A 19,660-nucleotide genomic window follows, 5' to 3' on the forward strand; every position below is an offset into this window, starting at 1 on the left:
CTTCCCCCTCACATGGAAACATGCAGAGGTCGTCGCCATACCGAAGGCAGGAAAGGACCCTCGATCACCTGCTAGTTATAGACCAATCAGTCTTTTTACCTGCCATATCGAAACTTTTTGAACGTTTATACATAAAGAGACTTCAACAGCATGTGGAAGCAGAGCATCTGATACCAGACGTCCAGTTCGGCTTTCGCCAAGGCCCTTCCACCACCCAGCAGCTACTACGCCTAGTTGAGGAAGCATTCAGCGCCATGGAAAGGAAAGAATTCTTCGGGGCTGTATTTCTGGCTGTTTCTCGTGCCTTTGATTGCGTGTGGCACGAGGGACTCCTGTATAAACTCCTGGATATAGGGGACCCCATGTCACACGCAACACTCCTGAAGAGTTATCTAGAAAATCGGACTTTTCATGTCCGCACTGAAGATGGTATATCGTCCACCAGACCAATCAAAGCAGGAGTACCTCAGGGCAGTGTTCTGGGACCACTGTTATACATCTTGTATACATCCGACCTACCATCGACGGCCAGAACACACCTATCCTTATACGGCGATGATACAGCCATTTACTCCCGAAGTATGAATGCTGCACACCTCCAGGCAAGACTGCAACAAGCATGTAATAAGTTGAGTGAATGGGCAACGTAATGGCGACTGTCTTTCAACGCCACAAAGACGCTGGCGATAGCAATCTGTAGAAGACCACTTCCACCTAACATCCAGCCCATTGAGATAAGGGGCACACCAGTTACGTGGTCAAAAACAGCAAAATACTTGGGTGTGACCCTTGATAGGCGATTGACATGGCAACCTCATATAGAAGATATTCGAGAGAAAGCCAGGAGAAGAATGGTACAGCTCTACCCATTATTAAATCCAGCGTCAACACTACCATCAAGACTGGGGGTGATATTGTACCTCACACTAGTGCGACCAGTCTTAGACTACGCTGCTGTCGTGTGGGGCAATGCTGCTCCAACCCACATACAACGGCTACAAAGAATTCAGAATTGTGTTCTGAAAAGAGCACTTCATCTGCCATACCGGTTCCCAACGAATGAACTTCACCAACTCGCAGGGGTACCCTATTTGAAAGACCGCTTTAGAAACAGTGCAAAAACCTTCTATGAAACCACGCAACAGTCAGATAACGAACTTGTACGACAACTTGGACACAGGGTGCACTACCTGGCTTCCACTAGATGGCCCGATGAGCTACGCGAATAACGAGATTACACATCTTGTGTATATATTTTTTATACAATTTAATAATGTTAATTTTTTAACAATTTAATAATTTTACTTTTAATTTAAATTTTTATTTTATTTTAACTAATATTTATTTTATTTAGTTATATTTTAATCTTATTTTATTGTATTTATCATTTATGTATTTATTATTATTATTTTATCAAAAGGTGAATGAATGAGTGTGAGAATGTGTTAACTGTATATGTATGTGTGAGTACAATGTATATATTGTGTGAATGTGCGAGCGAATGGAGAAAGAACATAAAAAAATATTTTTAAAAAATTAAAAAATTAAAAAATAATAAAAAATTAGAAAATTAAAAAATACCACACATCTAATGTATTTTAAATCATTTAAAAGCAGAAAAAAATATGACAACCAAAAAGCTATTGTTTTAATGTCAATTTTTATTATTGAAGGCGCAGCCGCATGGCTTGAACTTCTATTTTCAGACTGGACAATCGTTGATGCCCCAATATATTCAGCAGCGCGGAGATGTCATTTGTACTCAGGAGATTCACGTGAAAAGAAGATTAACAGACTTTGATCACGGAATGGTAGTACCAGCTAAACGCATGGGACATTCCATTTCGGAAACCGTTAGGAAATCTCAATACTCGGAGATACACAGTGTCTAGAGTGTACCTAGTGTACCAGATTTCAGCCATTACCTCTCACCACGAACAGTCCAGTGGCTGACAACCTCCACTCAACATCCGAGAGTAGCCACGTTTGCGTAGAGTTGTCAGTGGTAGCAGACAAGCAACATTGCGTGAAATAGTCGCAGAAATGAAAGTGGGACGTACGACGAATGTCTAATGTCTGCGTTATTAAGGTGCGGCGAAAAAAAAATGGAAATGAACGTGTGGCATCGTTGGCCGAGAGGCCCCATCCGGGGAAGTTCGGCCGCCAAGTTCAAGTCTTATTTCAGTCGACGCCACATTGGGCGACTTGCACACCGGTGATGAGGATGAAATGATGAGGAGGACAACACAACACCCAGTCCCCGAACGAAGAAAATCTCCAACCCGGCCGGTAATCGAACCCGGGCCCGGTTGCATGGGAAGCAAGCACGTTACCACCCAGCTAAGCAGGCTGACGGTGCGCCGAAATTTGGCATTAATGGGGTATGGAGCAGAAGTCGGACGCGAGTGCCTTTGCTAACAGCACGATGCCGTACGCAGTCTCCTGGTTTCCTGATCCTACCGGTTGGACCCTAGAAGACTATAAAACCATGGCCATGTCAAATAAGCCCCCATTTCAGTTGATAATAGCTAATGTGACGCACCCGTCGTCTAGGGTTTGTGATATGCGCTAGTTTTGGCTTCATCAAAACAGCAAATAGTTAACACTTTCAGCCAGAAGGCGAATACTTGTTTATAAAGAATGATTAATGTATAATAAGGCGTCGCGTAGCGACGGTGGAATTTCCTAAATAATGTGATTCGTCGTCTTTGAGCGGCAATATAAACTGAGAAGAATACGGATCCATATGCGATCCTTCACTATTTTGTTCGCTGGAGAAAAAATGAAGCCTTGAGCGCTAAACACTTGTACTGTTTTTCTTAATACGGACGCAGATCTGTGGCGGTCTGGTCTAATTTTTACTGAACGTATAAAAACGTGTTCCGTCTAAGTTTGAGTGAAGTGTAAAAAAGAAGAACTGTTGTAACTTATCCTGACGACGCATGGGTGATTCAAGAGGATAATGGCTATATAAAAGAGCGCTCAATGGACATGAAACGCACATAAAAATCTACCGTCATTGTTGTACTAAGCATAAGGTAGGATATATGTTTTAGTTATAATAAATATTTGTTCTGGAAATAATGAATCATTTAGCAGTGCTCATTCCTATCATCTCCTCAGTAATATTTTCATTTTAATTATTTTATCTACTTCTTGCATCAGCTTTAATATTGAATTCCCCTTTTGTGTGATGTTACAGTTGTTTTTGTGCCCTTAAGAACATTCTGGTCCCTTAGGAAACTGTTTTGTCATAACAATAACTTCACAACCTGGTATGATCGTATCTACGATCATGAAGTAATTAGAAAGACGATAATGCAATTTCTTAATCAATGGCACGCTGGCTGTGACTGCCTCAAGCCACGCGAAACTGCAAGTAAAGACTATTCACATTTCATAATGCAATATCTTATGACAATGGTCAATCCATGATTCTTACACCAATTGTGATTGATAAAACAGTAAACGAAATCTCAAATTCCAATTCTTCCACTGAATAACAACATCACTTTTATTTTATTGCCCTTGTGGTGGGAAACTGCACCTAAGTGAGGAAGAGTCAACAATACTCAACGGCATGAGGATGTAGAAGGCAATGTAAACCACTGCATTAAAAATGTGTATCCACAGGACGTGTGGCCTGTAATTGAAAAAGTATCATGATGATCTCTCCGTTGGCAAACAGTCCCCCATTCGGATGTCCGGCAGGGGACTGCCGAGGGGGAGGTGACCTTGAGAAAAAGATTGAATACCCAATGAAAGGATTACGTTTTACGAGTCGGGCGTGGATGTCAGATGTTTGAACGTGTTAGGGAAGCTAGATAATCTGAAAAGAGAAATGAAAAGGCTCCATCCAGCTATAATGGGGCTCAGTGAAGTGAATTAGAAGGAATACAAGGATTTCTGGTCAGATGGGTATAGGGTAATATCAATAGCAGCAGAAAATGGTATAACGTGAGTAGCAGTCGTTATGAATAGGAAGATAGCGCAGAGAATTTGTTACTGTGAGCAGTTCAGTGATAGGATTTTCTCATTAGATCGACAGCAAACGAACACCGACAACAAGAGTTCATGTATACACGCCGACGTCACAAGCTGAAGACAAAGAGAGAGAGAAAGTATATGAGAATATTGAACTTGTAATTCAGTACATAAAGGGAGATGATGATCTAATAGTCATGTGGGACTGAAATGCGGTTGTAAGGGAAGAAGCCGGCCGAAGTGGCCGTGCGGTTAAAGGCGCTGCAGTCTGGAACCGCAAGACCGCTACGGTCGCAGGTTCGAATCCTGCCTCGGGCATGGATGTTTGTGATGTCCTTAGGTTAGTTAGGTTTAACTAGTTCTAAGTTCTAGGGGACTGATGACCTCAGCAGTTGAGTCCCATAGTGCTCAGAGCCATTTGAACCATTTTTTTTAAGGGAAGAAGTAGAAGAAACGGTTTCAGTAGAATATCAGCTTGGTACTACGAATATGATAGGAGAAAGATTAATTGGCTTCTATAATAAATTTCAGCTACTAATAGCTGAACACAGATACAAAGAAGCTAACTGCCAAGAAACCATTGATATCAGAAGAAACATATCAATTGATCGATGAAAGAAGGAAGTACAAAAATATTCACGGAATTCAGGAATGCAGGATAAAAGTAGCTGAGGAATGAAATACATAGGAGGTGCAGGCAGGCTAAGATGAAATGGCTGCAGGAAAAATGTGAAGAAACCGAAAAAGAAATAATTGTCGCATATGGCAGAGTCAAAATAACCTTCGGTGAAATTAAAAGCAAGGTGGTAACATTAACAGCGCAGAAAAGAGAGCGGATAGGCGGAAAGGGTATATTGAAGGTCTCTATAAGGCGGAAGAATTTTCGTATGTGATAGAAGAAAGAACAGGAATCGATTTATAAGAGACAGAGGATCCAGTATTAGAATCTGAATTTAAGAGAGCTTTGGAGTACTTAAGACCAAACAAGGCAGAAGGTATGGATAACATTCCATCAGAATTTCTAAAATCATTGGGGGAAGTGGCAATAAAACGCCTTTTCACGTTGGTGTGTAGAATACCATCCAAACATTTCCGAAGACTGCAAGACCCAACAAGTGCGAGAATTATCGCACAATCAGCTTAACAGCTCATGCATCCAAGTTGCTGACAAGAATAATATACAGAAGAATGAAAAAGAAAATTGAGGATGTGTCAGGTGACGATCAGTTTGGCTTTAGTAAAGGTGAAGGCACCTGAGAGGCAATTCTGAAGTTGCGGTTGATAATGGAAGCAAAACTTAAGAAAAATCAAGACACTTTCTTAGTATTTTTTTGACCTGGAAAAAGCGTTAGACAACTTAAAATGGTGCAAGATGTTCAAAATTCAGACAACAATAGGGGTAAGCTATAGGAAGAGACGGGTAATATACAACACGTACAAGAACCAAGAGGGAATAACGAGAGTGGAAGACCAACGGCGAAGTGCGCGGATTGAAAAGGGTGTAAGACAGCGATGTAGTTTTTCGCCACTACTGTTCAATCTGTACATCGAAGAAGCAATTATTGAAATATAATAAAGGTTCAGGAGTGAAATTAAAATTCAAGGCTGAAAGGATATCAATGATATAATTCGCTGATAACATTGTTATCCTCAGTGAAAATAAAGAAGGATTAGATGGCCTACTGAATGGAATAAACAGTCTAATGAGTACAGAATATGGATCAGAGTGAATGGAAGAAAGAGGAAAATAATAAAAAGTAGCAGAAACGAGAATAGCGAGAAACTTAACATCAGGATTTATGGACACGAAGTAAATGAAGTTAAGGAATTCTACTACCCAGACATCAAAATAACCAATGACGGACGGAGCAAGGAGGACATCGAAAGAAGACTAACACTGGCAAAAAGGGCATTCCTGGCTAAGAAGAGTCTGCTTTCATCAAACGTAGGCCTTAACGTGAGGAAGAAATTTCTGAGGATGTACGTTTGGAGCATAGTATTGTAACGTAGTGAAACATGGATTGCAGGAAACCCGGAACAGAAAATAATCGAAGCATTTGAGATGTGGTTTTACAGAATTAGGTGGTGATAAGGTAAGCAATTAGGGAGTTCTACACAGAATCGGAGAGGAAAGGCATATCTGAAAAACAGTGACAGTGAGAAGGAACAGGAAGATAGGACATCTGTTAAGGCATGAGGGACTAACATCCGTGGCACTAGTGGGAAGACGTTGGCAAATGAGAGGAATTCTTGGGGGGGGGGGGGGGGGGCACATGAAACCAGTCAGAAGGCTGATGCCGGCGGTTGTGGCCGACCGGTTCTAGGCGATCCAGTCTGGAACCGCGCGACCGCTACGGTCGCAAGTTCGAATCCTGCCTCGGGCATGGATGTGTGTGATGTCCTTAGGTTAGTTAGGTTTAAGTACTTCTAAATTCTAGGGGACTGATGACCTCAGATGTTAAGTCCCATAGAGCTCAGAGCCATTTGAACCAATTGATTTAGAAGGCTGATGACTCAAAAATAAAATAAAAATAAAAAACAGCTTATGGTAGGGTTCGACTGTTGCGCATACCCCACGATGTCATCGACCCAGACAGGCAACAAGGCACTGTGAAAGCTAGTGGTGGCTCTTTAACTGTGTGGGCCGTGTTTACATGTAATGGACTGGGTCGTCGACTGTAAGTGGTTATGTTAGGCTACTTGGAGACCATTCGCAGCCATTCATGGACTTCATGTTCCCAAACAACGACGGAATTTTTATGGATGGCGATGCGCCCTGGCACCGGGCCACAATTGTTCGCGATTGATTTGGAGAACATTCCGAACAATTCAGGCAAATGATTTGGTCAACTAGATCACCCAACATGAATCCTATCGAACTTTTATTGAACATAGTCGAGAGGTCAGTTCGTGCACAAAATCCTGCAACGGCAGCTGTTCCACAATTACGGGTGGCTATGAGGCAACGTGGCTCACTTTTTCCGCAGGGGACTTCCAATGAGTTGTTGAGTCCATGCCATGTCGAGTTACTGCACCGCCGGGCAAAAGGAGGTCCGATACTACAGGGTGTTACAAAAAGGTACGGCCAAACTTTCAGGAAACATTCCTCACACACAAATAAAGAAAAGATGTTATGTGGACATGTGTCCGGAAACGCTTCTTTCCATGTTAGAGCTCATTTTAGTTTGTTCTTCCACCTACGCTCAATGCAGCACGTTATCATGATTTCATACGTGATACTCTACCTGTGCTGCTAGAATATGTGCCTTTACAAGTACGACACAACATGTGGTTCATGCACGATGGAACTCCTGCACATTTCAGTCGAAGTGTTCGTACGCTTCTCAACAACAGATTCGGTGACCGATGGATTGGTAGAGGCGGACCAATTCCATGGCCTCCACGCTCTCCTGACTCCAACCCTCTTGACTTTCATTTATGGGGACGTTTGAAAGCTCTTGTCTACGCAACCCCGGTACCAAATGTAGAGACTCTTCGTGCTCGTATTGTGGACGGCTGTGACAAAATACGCCATTCTCCAGGGCTGCATCAGCGCATCAGGGATTCCATCATGTATCCTCGCTAACAGAGGACATTTTGAACATTTCCTGTAACGAAGTGTTTGAAGTCACGCTGGTACGTTCTGTTGCTGAGTGTTTCCATTCCATGATTAATGTGAAGAGAAGTAATAAAATGAGCTCTAACATGGAAAGTAAGCGTTTCCGGACACATGTCCACATAACATATTTTCTTTCTTTGTGTGTGAGGAATGTTTCCTGAAAGTTTGGCCGTACCTTTTTGTAACACCCTGTATATTAGGAGGTATCTCATGACTTTTGTCACCTCAGTATAAATGGTTCATGTCTTGCTCAACCCACCCCAAAGACTTTTTTTTTTTTAATCGCCTTGCCGTCTGGAGCCCCTCTTGTGTCACTTTCATTTCTGGCGACGCCTTACAAGTACCACAAATTTTGGAAGAAGTCGGTGACGACGAGCATTCGCAGTCCACTTGTAAGAGCGCCTGCACCTCTCCAAAATCCCGTGACATCAATGTATTGGATTTATTTCTCCTGTCATCTCAAAAGTGAAATATATAGCATATCCGCTGATAAAATTGAAGAGCTGGATCAGTGAACTGCGCAGCTTCGTCTATATTTGCCGAGTGATCCGGACGTGTTTGAAAAAATTTGTAGGTCACTGCAGATACGAGTGCAGTATCGTATCCAAATGCGCAGGCGACACGTGGAACACGTCCTTCAACAGGTACGAGTGTACAGTGAATTGTAACATGTAACCTGCTGAAGTAGTATTGTATCCCTTGCTAACGTAGGCTATAAGTGAAATATGAGCGCAATTACGTGGGCACTTAATCGAAAGGTTTACATTTCAAATACGTTTGTACTAACTAGGAGTAGCTCTTAACCGAAAAAACCGAATTATCTAGGAAACTGCTCTTTTGCGGAGCCACGGTTATTGAAACGTATTTGCTTTTGTTATCGTACGTTTTCACTTGTGTCGGTTTCCGCTGTTAATAATGATGCACCCTTTATCTGGTACATTTTCCCTGTTCCTGAAGATACTAATTCACAGCGTAAAATCCATTTGAAAACCAGGTTCAGATACAAAACCCAACTCCTCAACGCTTTGAGTCCCGTAATCAACTAGAACCTCAATGATAAAGTGTGGGATAATCTCATTGAAGTATACATCGACCAAACGATGAAACTTTGATCGCAAAAGTTTTTCTCCTTTATTTTATCTCCGGTTTCGGTCTATGAGGTCATGATAAGATGCATCTGTCTGTTTAGTTGTTCAAGAAGGCAAACACAACCGGTGATTTGCGATAGTCGAGCCAACTGTAGTGCATCATGGGCCACAGGTGAAAGTAATTAACGGCGACTGTGGAGATGTGTCCGAGAGAACAGACGTGCAGCTATTGACTAACTGACCACCCAAATGAACCAAGGGGCTTACCAGCAGCGTCTCCTCCACGAGCGTTCAGTGAACGCAACAGGCTCTTGATTCATGAACCCATGCTGACTGCTTTTCATTAATGACAAAGGCTGGATTTTGCACACAGTACCGCACCTGGACTTCCATCGAGTGATGATGTGGTGCCGTAAGCTGTCGCCAGCACATTGGTCGTCAAAGATGAAGCGCGAAGGGCGAGAAGTAGGCGCAGGATCAAGCGCTACTTTCACGAAAAAGACCAGACACACTGCCTCAAGCAACACGTCGCCAACGCCCTCTCGACAGCACGTATGTAGGCCGCCGCCGCTGACCGGAGGGCCTCACTCACAGACTCACTTATCGAGCCTGGCGTCTGTCACTATACTCGCAGAGCGGATTTAGTTCATCACAGGCTACGACGGTACATAGCGACCAGATTAGTGACTATAACGGGACTATCACTGATCAGCTTGTACCACAGAACATGGACTCTATTCCAGTTAAGTATATGTTTCCAAAAAAATGGTTCAGATGGCTCTGAGCACTGTGGGACTTTAACATCTGAGGTCATCAGTCCCCTAGAACTTAGAACTACTTAAACCTAACTAACCTAAGGACATCACACACATCCATGCCCGAGGCAGGATTAGAACCTGCCACCGTAGCGGTCGCGCGGTTCCAGACTGTAGCGCCTAGAACCGCTCGGCCACCCCGGCCAGCAGACATTCGATGTAGCATCACAGCGATTGCAGTCTAAGCGTATGGACGTCACAGCTGCTTAAGACTTCATAGAACCGACAATATCAGAAACGCGCCAACGGGAAAAAATCGCAACTCAAGAAATAATTAATGTATAGCAAAAAAAACTCTAGACTACATTTGTCTAGGTAACATGTTCGAGAGATTAACATTGCAAGACCACAGGTTAACGTAAGCGCGATATATGCCATTGAAAAAACGACATGCTGGTACATTAATAATCAATGTAACCACCAGCATGTTCGATGCAATCGTGCAAACGCACGTGAATTGTGCTGTTCAGCTGCCGGTCCTGAGTTTGTTGAATGAAGTTCCATGTCTGTTGCACTCGGTCGTTCAATACAGGGACGGTTAATGCTGTTTGTGAATAACGCTGGAACTGTTGTCCGATGATGTCCCATATGCGCTCGCGTGGAGACAGATCTGGTGATCGGGCAGACCAAGGCAACATGTCGACACTCTGTAGAGCATGTTCGGTTATAGCAGCGGTATATGGTCGAGCGTGATCCTGTTGGAAAACACAAGCAGGTGTGCTGTTCGTGGCCGGAGTGGCCGAGCGGTTTTAGGCGCTACAGTCTGGATCCGCGCGACCGCTACGGCCGCAGGTTCGAATCCTGCCTCGGGCATGGATGTGTGTGATGTCCTTAGGTTAGTTAGGTTTAAGTAGTTCTACGTTCTAGGGGACTGATGACCTCAGCAGTTGAGTCCCATAGTGCGCAGACCCATTTTTTTGTGCTGTTCGTGTATGGCAACACAACAGGTCAAATTACCTGATTGACGCACAAATTTGCAGTCAGAGTGCGTGGGATAAGCATGAGAGTACAATGGAATGAACACCCTTAGCTGCTTACAGGCGTTGGCATACGTCAACGGGGACAGATGAAAATGTGTGCCCCGACCAGGACTCGAACCCGGAATCTCCTGCATTCATTAGAAACCACAACAGGCCTCCACCCTGCTTTCCAATGACCTCTCGCTTGACGCCACTGAAATAGGAGATGTTGATGATTTGATGTCGGTGGAATGCTCACTACAAGGTGTCTGGCCCAGAGCAGTCCTCGAAGTAACCCATTTGTAACAGTTCGTTGTGGTGCCACCGAGGCTCAGATGGATAGAGCGTCTGCCATGTAAGCAGGAGGTCCCGGGTTCGAGTCCCGGTCGGGGCACACATTTTCAGCTGTCCACATCGAGGTATATCAACAACACCTGTCGGCAGCTGAGGGTTTCAGTTAGTCATCATTTACTCTTAGAATTGTTGACACCTGGCCAATAACACTAAAAATAATCGTGGCCGAGGGCTCATTTGTTTCAATTATAATTTAGAAACGGTCACTGAACCAAGCAGCCATGTAAACTTTACTGTATGACTGTTGCTCAACAACATCAAAGGCGCAAGGAAGTCGTGCGCAGGTCGTCAGTTCCTGGTACTATTTTCGCTACTGCTTGACTTGTGAAATAAGTGGGACATCGGTATGTACTGGCATTAAGACACTAGGCTGCACAACAGATGTTCTCGTGTTATCAGTTTGTTTTTCTTCGAGGAGAGTACTTATCTTTATTGACAATACGATAAATCTTCGGGCGTCGTTTCTCTGTACGCTCTCCTGAAAGTACACATACCACACACTCCAACTCATAACAGGAGCAGATTATCTTTATTGACAATATGATTACTCTTAGCAAGTGCGTTTCCTTGTACGCCGTCTCCTCCAGATAATTCACTTACACTATCTACTCAAAAGTATCCGGACGCCTTTTAGTGGATATTCATTTGGGGAGTGTCCAGCTTTCACCTTTATAACGTCTTGATTTCTGCTAGCGAAACTTTCAATGGCGTGTCCGAACGTCCATGGAAAAATAGGAGCCCACTATTGTTCAAGGGCCGAGAGCAGAGAAAGTAGTGATGTTAAACGCTGCGATCTGGAGTGCTGAACGTTGTAATTCATACCAAAGGTGTTCCGTTGGGTTCAGATCGGGACTCTACGCACACCAGTCCATTTCACGGATGTTAGTGTACGCATTTAACATTTTCTTCTGTGCAATGAGGCCACCACATCCTAACCACGAAAAACACCCCCATACTGTATCACCACCTACTGTATGGGAACTATAACTTGGCATGCGGGCGCCCCAGTTCCCAATCAGAAACTATCGGCAGCAGTCGGGAGATTTCGTGGCGTGGCGACTTGTGCATGTTGCCAACTGTGCGGCGTAGGCTGCATTTGTCGTCTGCTTTGTTGCCTGCTACGTCGGTCGCTTAGCTGCGCTGTTGCTGTCAGTGTGCAGTAGCTGCGGTTTCACTGTTTCGACAATGAGCGATGATCCAGTTGCTGGCCCAGCTCGGAGTTACTGTCGACACTAGTTCGGAAAAAGAATCCGGTTATAAGGAGCGCTTCTCGTAAAATGAGCAAGTGAAGTTCTGCGATGATGGAAAAAAAAGAAACACACACGAAAATCACTGTTAATGTCTTTATTTAATATGTCAGTACAAACAATGATCTCAATTTGGATAGCACGAAGTATTTAACTGACGATTAACAACACATAGCTGCTTTTGTGGAAGTTTAAGAAACACGTTTGTGTTGCCTTCACTGCACGCTTGCAGTACATGGAGGCGGAGCTTATTCCCCTCCTCACCCCGCCTCTCTCCACAGCAGCCCAGTGCTCGCTCCCCGACCTTCGCACCCCCCGCTGGGAGGCCCCAAGTAATAGTTCACGTACAGTACTCTGTACTCCACTGTTAGCGAAACACAAGATGCAGGTAACGGTCTCCAGGCATTCGTCAACCCAAAAAGCCTTTCATAGGATTGTCACTGGATGTAGCATGATCCATCACTCCATTTACTCGTTTCTGTGTAGTTATCCACTGTACAGTAGCGTCTCTCTTTACGCAACTTGAAGCGTGGCTTAGCTCTGACTGCAGAAATGTATGTCTTACGAGTAGCTGCTCGACCGTTGTATCTCGTTCTTTTTATTTCCCGACACACAGTCGTTGTGCTACCTGGACTGGTGGCACCACTTTGTAACGGACGACTGACTCCTTCCGCTGATTTCCCGCTGTTTCTTACGATCAGTCTTCGCCGTGCTCGAAGGTCCCAGTTCGTCAGTGCATGAGCTCTACCTGGTCTTGCTTTAGCTGCGATCGATTCTTCGTGTTTCCACTTCAGGCAATGCTCTCGTGAAATCTATTGGTCAACTCTGGATATTTTGGATATGATAGTGTACTACAAATAAGAATATCTATTATTTTGAAAATACACTCCTGGAAATTGAAATAAGAACACCGTGAATTCATTGTCCCAGGAAGGGGAAACTTTATTGACACATTCCTGGGGTCAGATACATCACATGATCACACTGACAGAACCACAGGCACATAGACACAGGCAACAGAGCATGCACAATGTCGGCACTAGTACAGTGTATATCCACCTTTCGCAGCAATGCAGGCTGCTATTCTCCCATGGAGACGATCGTAGAGATGCTGGATGTAGTCCTGTGGAACGGCTTGCCATGCCATTTCCACCTGGCGCCTCAGTTGGACCAGCGTTCGTGCTGGACGTGCAGACCGCGTGAGACGACGCTTCATCCAGTCCCAAACATGCTCAATGGGGGACAGATCCGGAGATCTTGCTGGCCAGGGTAGTTGACTTACACCTTCTAGAGCACGTTGGGTGGCACGGGATACATGCGGACGTGCATTGTCCTGTTGGAACAGCAAGTTCCCTTGCCGGTCTAGGAATGGTAGAACGATGGGTTCGATGACGGTTTGGATGTACCGTGCACTATTCAGTGTCCCCTCGACGATCACCAGTGGTGTACGGCCAGTGTAGGAGATCGCTCCCCACACCATGATGCCGGGTGTTGGCCCTGTGTGCCTCGGTCGTATGCAGTCCTGATTGTGGCGCTCACCTGCACGGCGCCAAACACGCATACGACCATCATTGGCACCAAGGCAGAAGCGACTCTCATCGCTGAAGACGACACGTCTCCATTCGTCCCTCCATTCACGCCTGTCGCGACACCACTGGAGGCGGGCTGCACGATGTTGGGGCGTGAGCGGAAGACGGCCTAACGGTGTGCGGGACCGTAGCCCAGCTTCATGGAGACGGTTGCGAATGGTCCTCGCCGATACCCCAGGAGCAACAGTGTCCCTAATTTGCTGGGAAGTGGCGGTGCGGTCCCCTACGGCACTGCGTAGGATCCTACGGTCTTGGCGTGCATCCGTGCGTCGCTGCGGTCCGGTCCCAGGTCGACGGGCACGTGCACCTTCCGCCGACCACTGGCGACAACATCGATGTACTGTGGAGACCTCACGCCCCACGTGTCGAGCAATTCGGCGGTACGTCCACCCGGCCTCCCGCATGCCCACTATACGCCCTCGCTCAAAGTCCGTCAACTGCACATACGGTTCACGTCCACGCTGTCGCGGCATGCTACCAGTGTTAAAGACTGCGATGGAGCTCCGTATGCCACGGCAAACTGGCTGACACTGACGGCGGCGGTGCACAAATGCTGCGCAGCTAGCGCCATTCGACGGCCAACACCGCGGTTCCTGGTGTGTCCGCTGTGCCGTGCGTGTGATCATTGCTTGTACAGCCCTCTCGCAGTGTCCGGAGCAAGTATGGTGGGTCTGACACACAGGTGTCAATGTGTTCTTTTTTCCATTTCCAGGAGTGTAACTTGACATTCAGATCAAACAGTCAGCCCTTCACCCGTGATCTAGAAGTGACGTCTTTTATTACTAACTACCGCAGAGATCAATATGGGACGTACGACGAATGTATGCTTTAGGACAGTGTAGCGAAATTCGGCGTTAGTGGGCTATGGCAACAGACAACCGACGCGACTGCCTTTGATAACAGCATGACATCGTATGCAGCACCTCTCCTCGTTTCGTGATCGTAGCAGTTGGACCTTAGACGACTGAAAAAAAAAAAATCCACTGCCTTGTGAGATAAGTTCCGATTTCAACTGCTAATAGTTGATGTGGGGCACTCGTCGTCTAGGGTTGCCGGCACGGTAGCTCAGCGTGTTCGGTCAGAAGATTCGCTGCTCTCTGTAATCAAAAAGAATGAGTTAATGGGTCACTGATGAACTTGAACAATCGTCATGGGACGTCCTACCAGAACAAACATAACGAATAGTACCGAACAAAATCAGATAAAAAAAGGGTTAGAGTCTTCGATTTGTGATTAAAATGTTCTCGGTCTCCCGTTCGTACCCCGCCACCGCTTAAATTTTAATAAAGAAGCATCAGAAGCCGGCCGCGGTAGTCTCGCGGTTCTAGGCGCGCAGTCCGGAACCGTGCGACTGCTACGGTCGCAGGTTCGAATCCTGCCTCGGGCATGGATGTGTGTAATGTCCTTAGGTTAGTTAGGTTTAAGTAGTTCTAAGTTCTAGGGGACTGATGACCACAGCAGTTGAGTCCCATAGTGCTCAGAGCCATTTTTAGCCAAACATCAGAAATAGCGGCCGCAGACGACTGGCCTTGTCAAAGAAGGCGGAGGAGCCGACAGAGGCTCAGAGCATTCTCTTGCCCTTAGGGCGAGAAAATGCCCCTAAATGTGGAAGAATCAGAAGTGATCAACGGCATGAGTAAGTTGAAGGCATTTGAAACCACTGCATTAAAGACACATAATGTGTAGCCACAGGACATGTGGCCTATAACTGAAATAGCATCGTGATGATCTCGCCATTGGCAAAAGATTCCAGAATAGTCCCCCTTTCCGATCTGCGGGAGAGCGCTGCCGAGGGGAAGGGGACCATGAGAAAATATTGAATAACCAACGAAAGGATAACGGTCTACTAGTCGGAGCGTGGAATGTCAGAAGTTTGAACATGTTAGGGAAACTAGAAAATCTGAAAAGGTGGAATGCTAAGGCTCAGTCTATATAGAATGGGGGTTAGTGAAGTAGACTGGAAAGAAGACAGCGATTTCTGGTCAGATGAGACTAGGATAATGTCAATAGCAACAGAACATGGCATAACGGGAGTAGGATGCGTTATGAATAGGAAGGTAGGGCAGTGAATTATTGTGAATAGTTCAGTGATAGTATCGTTCTCATCAGAATCGACAGCAAACCAACACCGGCTACTATAGTTCAGGTATACAAGCCGACGTCGCAAGCAGAAGATGAAGTGATACGGAGGTAGAGAAATTCTATAAGGATGATGAACATGTAATCAGCACGGAGATGAAAATCTAATACTCATGGAGCATTGGAATGCGGTTGTAGGGTAAGAAGTAGAAGAAAGGGTTACGTGGAAATACGGGCTTGGTTGTGACAATGAGAGAGGAGAAAGACTAATTGAGTTCTGCAACAAATTTAAGCTAGTAACGCTTACTACTTTGTTCAAAAATCATGTGCTGATTTCTATCCGCCGGCCAGTGTGACCGAGCGGTTCTAGGCGCTTCAGTCTGGAACCGCGCGACCGCTACGGTCGCAGGTTCTAATCCTGCCTCGGGCATGGATGTGTGTGATGTCCTTAGGTTAGTTAGGTTTAAGTAGTTCTAAGTTCTAGGGGCCTGATGACCTCAGATGTTAAGTCCCATAGTGCTCAGAGCTGTTTGAACCATTTTTTTCTATCCACATGACAACTTGGCGTGAAGTTGGGGGTACAATGAACACGCTTTCACCACAAAAGATTGTTAAGGTATGTAAATGTATATTTCCACATTCCGTTTTTGTCTTGCCAAACAAAAATTTTCAAATATTATGTCTTAGCTCATGTTATGAGACATATTCCAAGTACATGCACTTTGTTACAGGCCTGAAGATGACAGTGAGGTCTGTCTAAATCGATTGTCTTAAATAAAGGGTTGTACAATTCTGAACTTTCTTCTTCGGTGACGAAATGTAATGCCGATCAGCCATTCGTCTTTGTCAATGAGATTTAAAGATTGAAACGTCCCCTTCAAACAATTATACACGACTGTGCTTAAACTGACACACAGTATTTTTTTTTTTTTTTTTTTTTTTGGCGCAACGCAATCTGACTTTCAAAAAATCCCTACGATAGAAAGGCCCTGACTAACATTAAACTATACCATTTACAAATCACTTACCTCACAAAAATCTTCGCTACTCAAGCTACTGCAATACAGCGAGCGCCACTACGGCCAGCTAAATAAAAGATTCAAACTACTGAAGGCACTAACTACTGATAGGGATAGTTAGCAAATGAAAGATATTAATAGAGAACAAACAATGTATTTAACTTAATATATATATATATATATATATATATATATATATATATATATATATAGCAGTTCATGACAAATTTCAAAACTCCGCCATCTCTCTCCCCACATCCACCACTGCTGGCGGCTCACCTCCAACTGCGCAACGCTACGCGCTGTTCACAGCCAGCTGCCTAACACTACAATGGCGAGTATTACAACAATGCAAAGCAGCCACAGACTGCACACAGCACAGCCAGTGATTTTCATACAGAGGTGGCGTTACCAATAAAAAAACCTAAACAGCCTACTTACATAGCCCCCATGCTACCCACAAAAAATTTTACAAATACATATTTGTTAAAATTTTTTTCACAATTACAATAACAAAGAAATCAAATGCACACACTTATTGATACAATGTTGGTCAAGAGCTAAAATTTTCTCACAGTCCATAAAGATAGTCCTGATCATTCATCATTAAAGTAATTACAGTTTTTTTTCACAAAGTCTCATTAGTAAAAGAAATTGCACACAGAAGTAGTGGATTTCCATGCAGTCTTGAAGAAGTAGTGTTGTCCTTCCAACGGAAAGACAGTGCTGACTCGACATGCAGACAGGTAATGGGCCACAACAGAGTAAACCCACAGCAGAGTCAGTCGACGTTTTGAAGAATATTGGTAGTTAGGTCATCACAGAGCAGACCCACTGTAGTCCTGGTAGAGATTACGGTATTGGTGGGCCACCAGAGGTGCAGACCCACTGTAGTCCTTGCACAAATAATGGTACTGGTGAGTCAGCAAAGACGCAGACCCACTGTAGTCCTTGTAGAGACGGCCAGCAGCCATCTGTTGCAAATGTGCAGGTGCACAATCACCATCGAAGAGTCTTGCGGACAATATAGCAAATCCATAAACCACCACTTGTGCACTCACAAAGTTTTTTAATTGTCCTTAGAACCAGCAATGCTGTTATCCAGTCCCTTGCTGAATTATTAACACACGTGCAAACACTAACAGTCCCTACTTCTCACATATTGTCCATATACTATACCAACAAAAACGTGTGCAGTGAAATGATACTTAATTTGAAGAACTGGTGTCTAAACAATTATATAACATAAGAATACAATTACAAAGGTACGCAATACATCATTAAAGAACATAACAATACAGAGAACATTTGTAATTCAGGCTTTACAAAAGAATTGAAATAACATATACGTCAGTGTTACAGGAATTATGACATGAGTACATACATAAAAGATCAGAATAACTTTTGAAACATCAACTTTACAGATGAGCATTAAAACAAAACAGAATAAATAATGTCTAAACATCTTTACAAAGAAAATAACATATTATTAATGCAAATTATATTTGAGGATAACAGTATTCCTCATCATAGTGAATGTAGCTTAGTATTAGAAGAGAAAAAAATTCTATGAAACAGTACACAGAGACAGGAAGAAAACAAATACACAAGGGTGCACAAACACATAGGGGGATAACACAATGGAAAGGACAGTGTTCGTTTTCAGTGTAACTTTTGGTACTGCAGTATTTTGCGAACAAAACCTTTTTTGTTCTTGGAGATCTCCCTTCGTTCATCATTATTCCCAAAAAGTCCTATCTGTACCTCTTTTCTGTATTCTAACCATATTTCTTTCAAAATAAATATGGCTCATTGTACAATACTCATTTAGGCCCAAATCGTTTTCATATAACTTTCAAAGCATTCTTTCCCTATTGTCCATAGTTAGGTTCTTATATAGTCTCCCCCCTTTAAGCTAACTTAAATCTACTGAGCTCAGATATTAAACTAAGGGACGAGGCAATGCAGCAGCACAAAACAATTAACACAAACAGCAATGACAAAAAAATGGAAAATTGCAAAGCAAGCTACAGTACCAAACAATGCAACATTACCACTAATATGAGCCAATGTGCAGCAACAAGAAAAATAAATCAGTAGTAAAACTAGCTTAACAGAGTAATACAAAGTTAAATTCAGTAACACTATGCCTGGCAATCAGCAGAAGCAAAGGTAATAAATTATATCTAAACATGACATAGCTCAAGCAGAAAAAAAATATTACACTAAAAATGGCCATGTCTAATACCTATGTCACATCTTAACACTAGAGTGATGCATCACGAGAATTTACACTAGCAGATAAGTTACCAAATCGTAAAGAAATTATTTATGCAATTCCTGTGAAGGGAAATGTCTATTTGTGCTCCCTCATTTTTTTTAAATATATCACAAAACTATTATTTACTGGATCTGTAGACAGAAAATATTTATATTAGTACATCTATAAAATTTTATTTGAACCAATGCTGCAGTGCAGCTAGAAACTAGATATCAAATGAAATAAGCAACTATGTACAAAGTAAAGCATAAAAATATCATTCAGTAGTCATGAGGCATTTCATAAGTTAGTAGAAAAATCTCTCAACTAGAGAGACAGTAGTCATAATCAGGTGTATAGACATAAAAATATTTCTCGTCATTTCATTAGGCATCTCAGTAAATATCATAAATTAAGAGCTCCACAGTGTAATCATATGTTTTCAAGTTCGACCGTGTCGTTTTGGCGATGCTCTCTACAAAGGAACGTCAATAGCGAGGATAATAGCCTCCCTTTTTTTTCTACCTGTGCCGCTGAAAAGGGCTCGCAATAATGGCTTTTTCTCCAGGCGTCTGACACAGCTGGGTGCCCGCGACGCATTACGTGCAGGTGGTCACTTAACTTTCGTACGGAAATATTTACGACAG

This window comes from Schistocerca nitens, chromosome 1 (genome assembly GCF_023898315.1).
Source record: "Schistocerca nitens isolate TAMUIC-IGC-003100 chromosome 1, iqSchNite1.1, whole genome shotgun sequence".
Taxonomy (NCBI): domain Eukaryota; kingdom Metazoa; phylum Arthropoda; class Insecta; order Orthoptera; family Acrididae; genus Schistocerca; species Schistocerca nitens.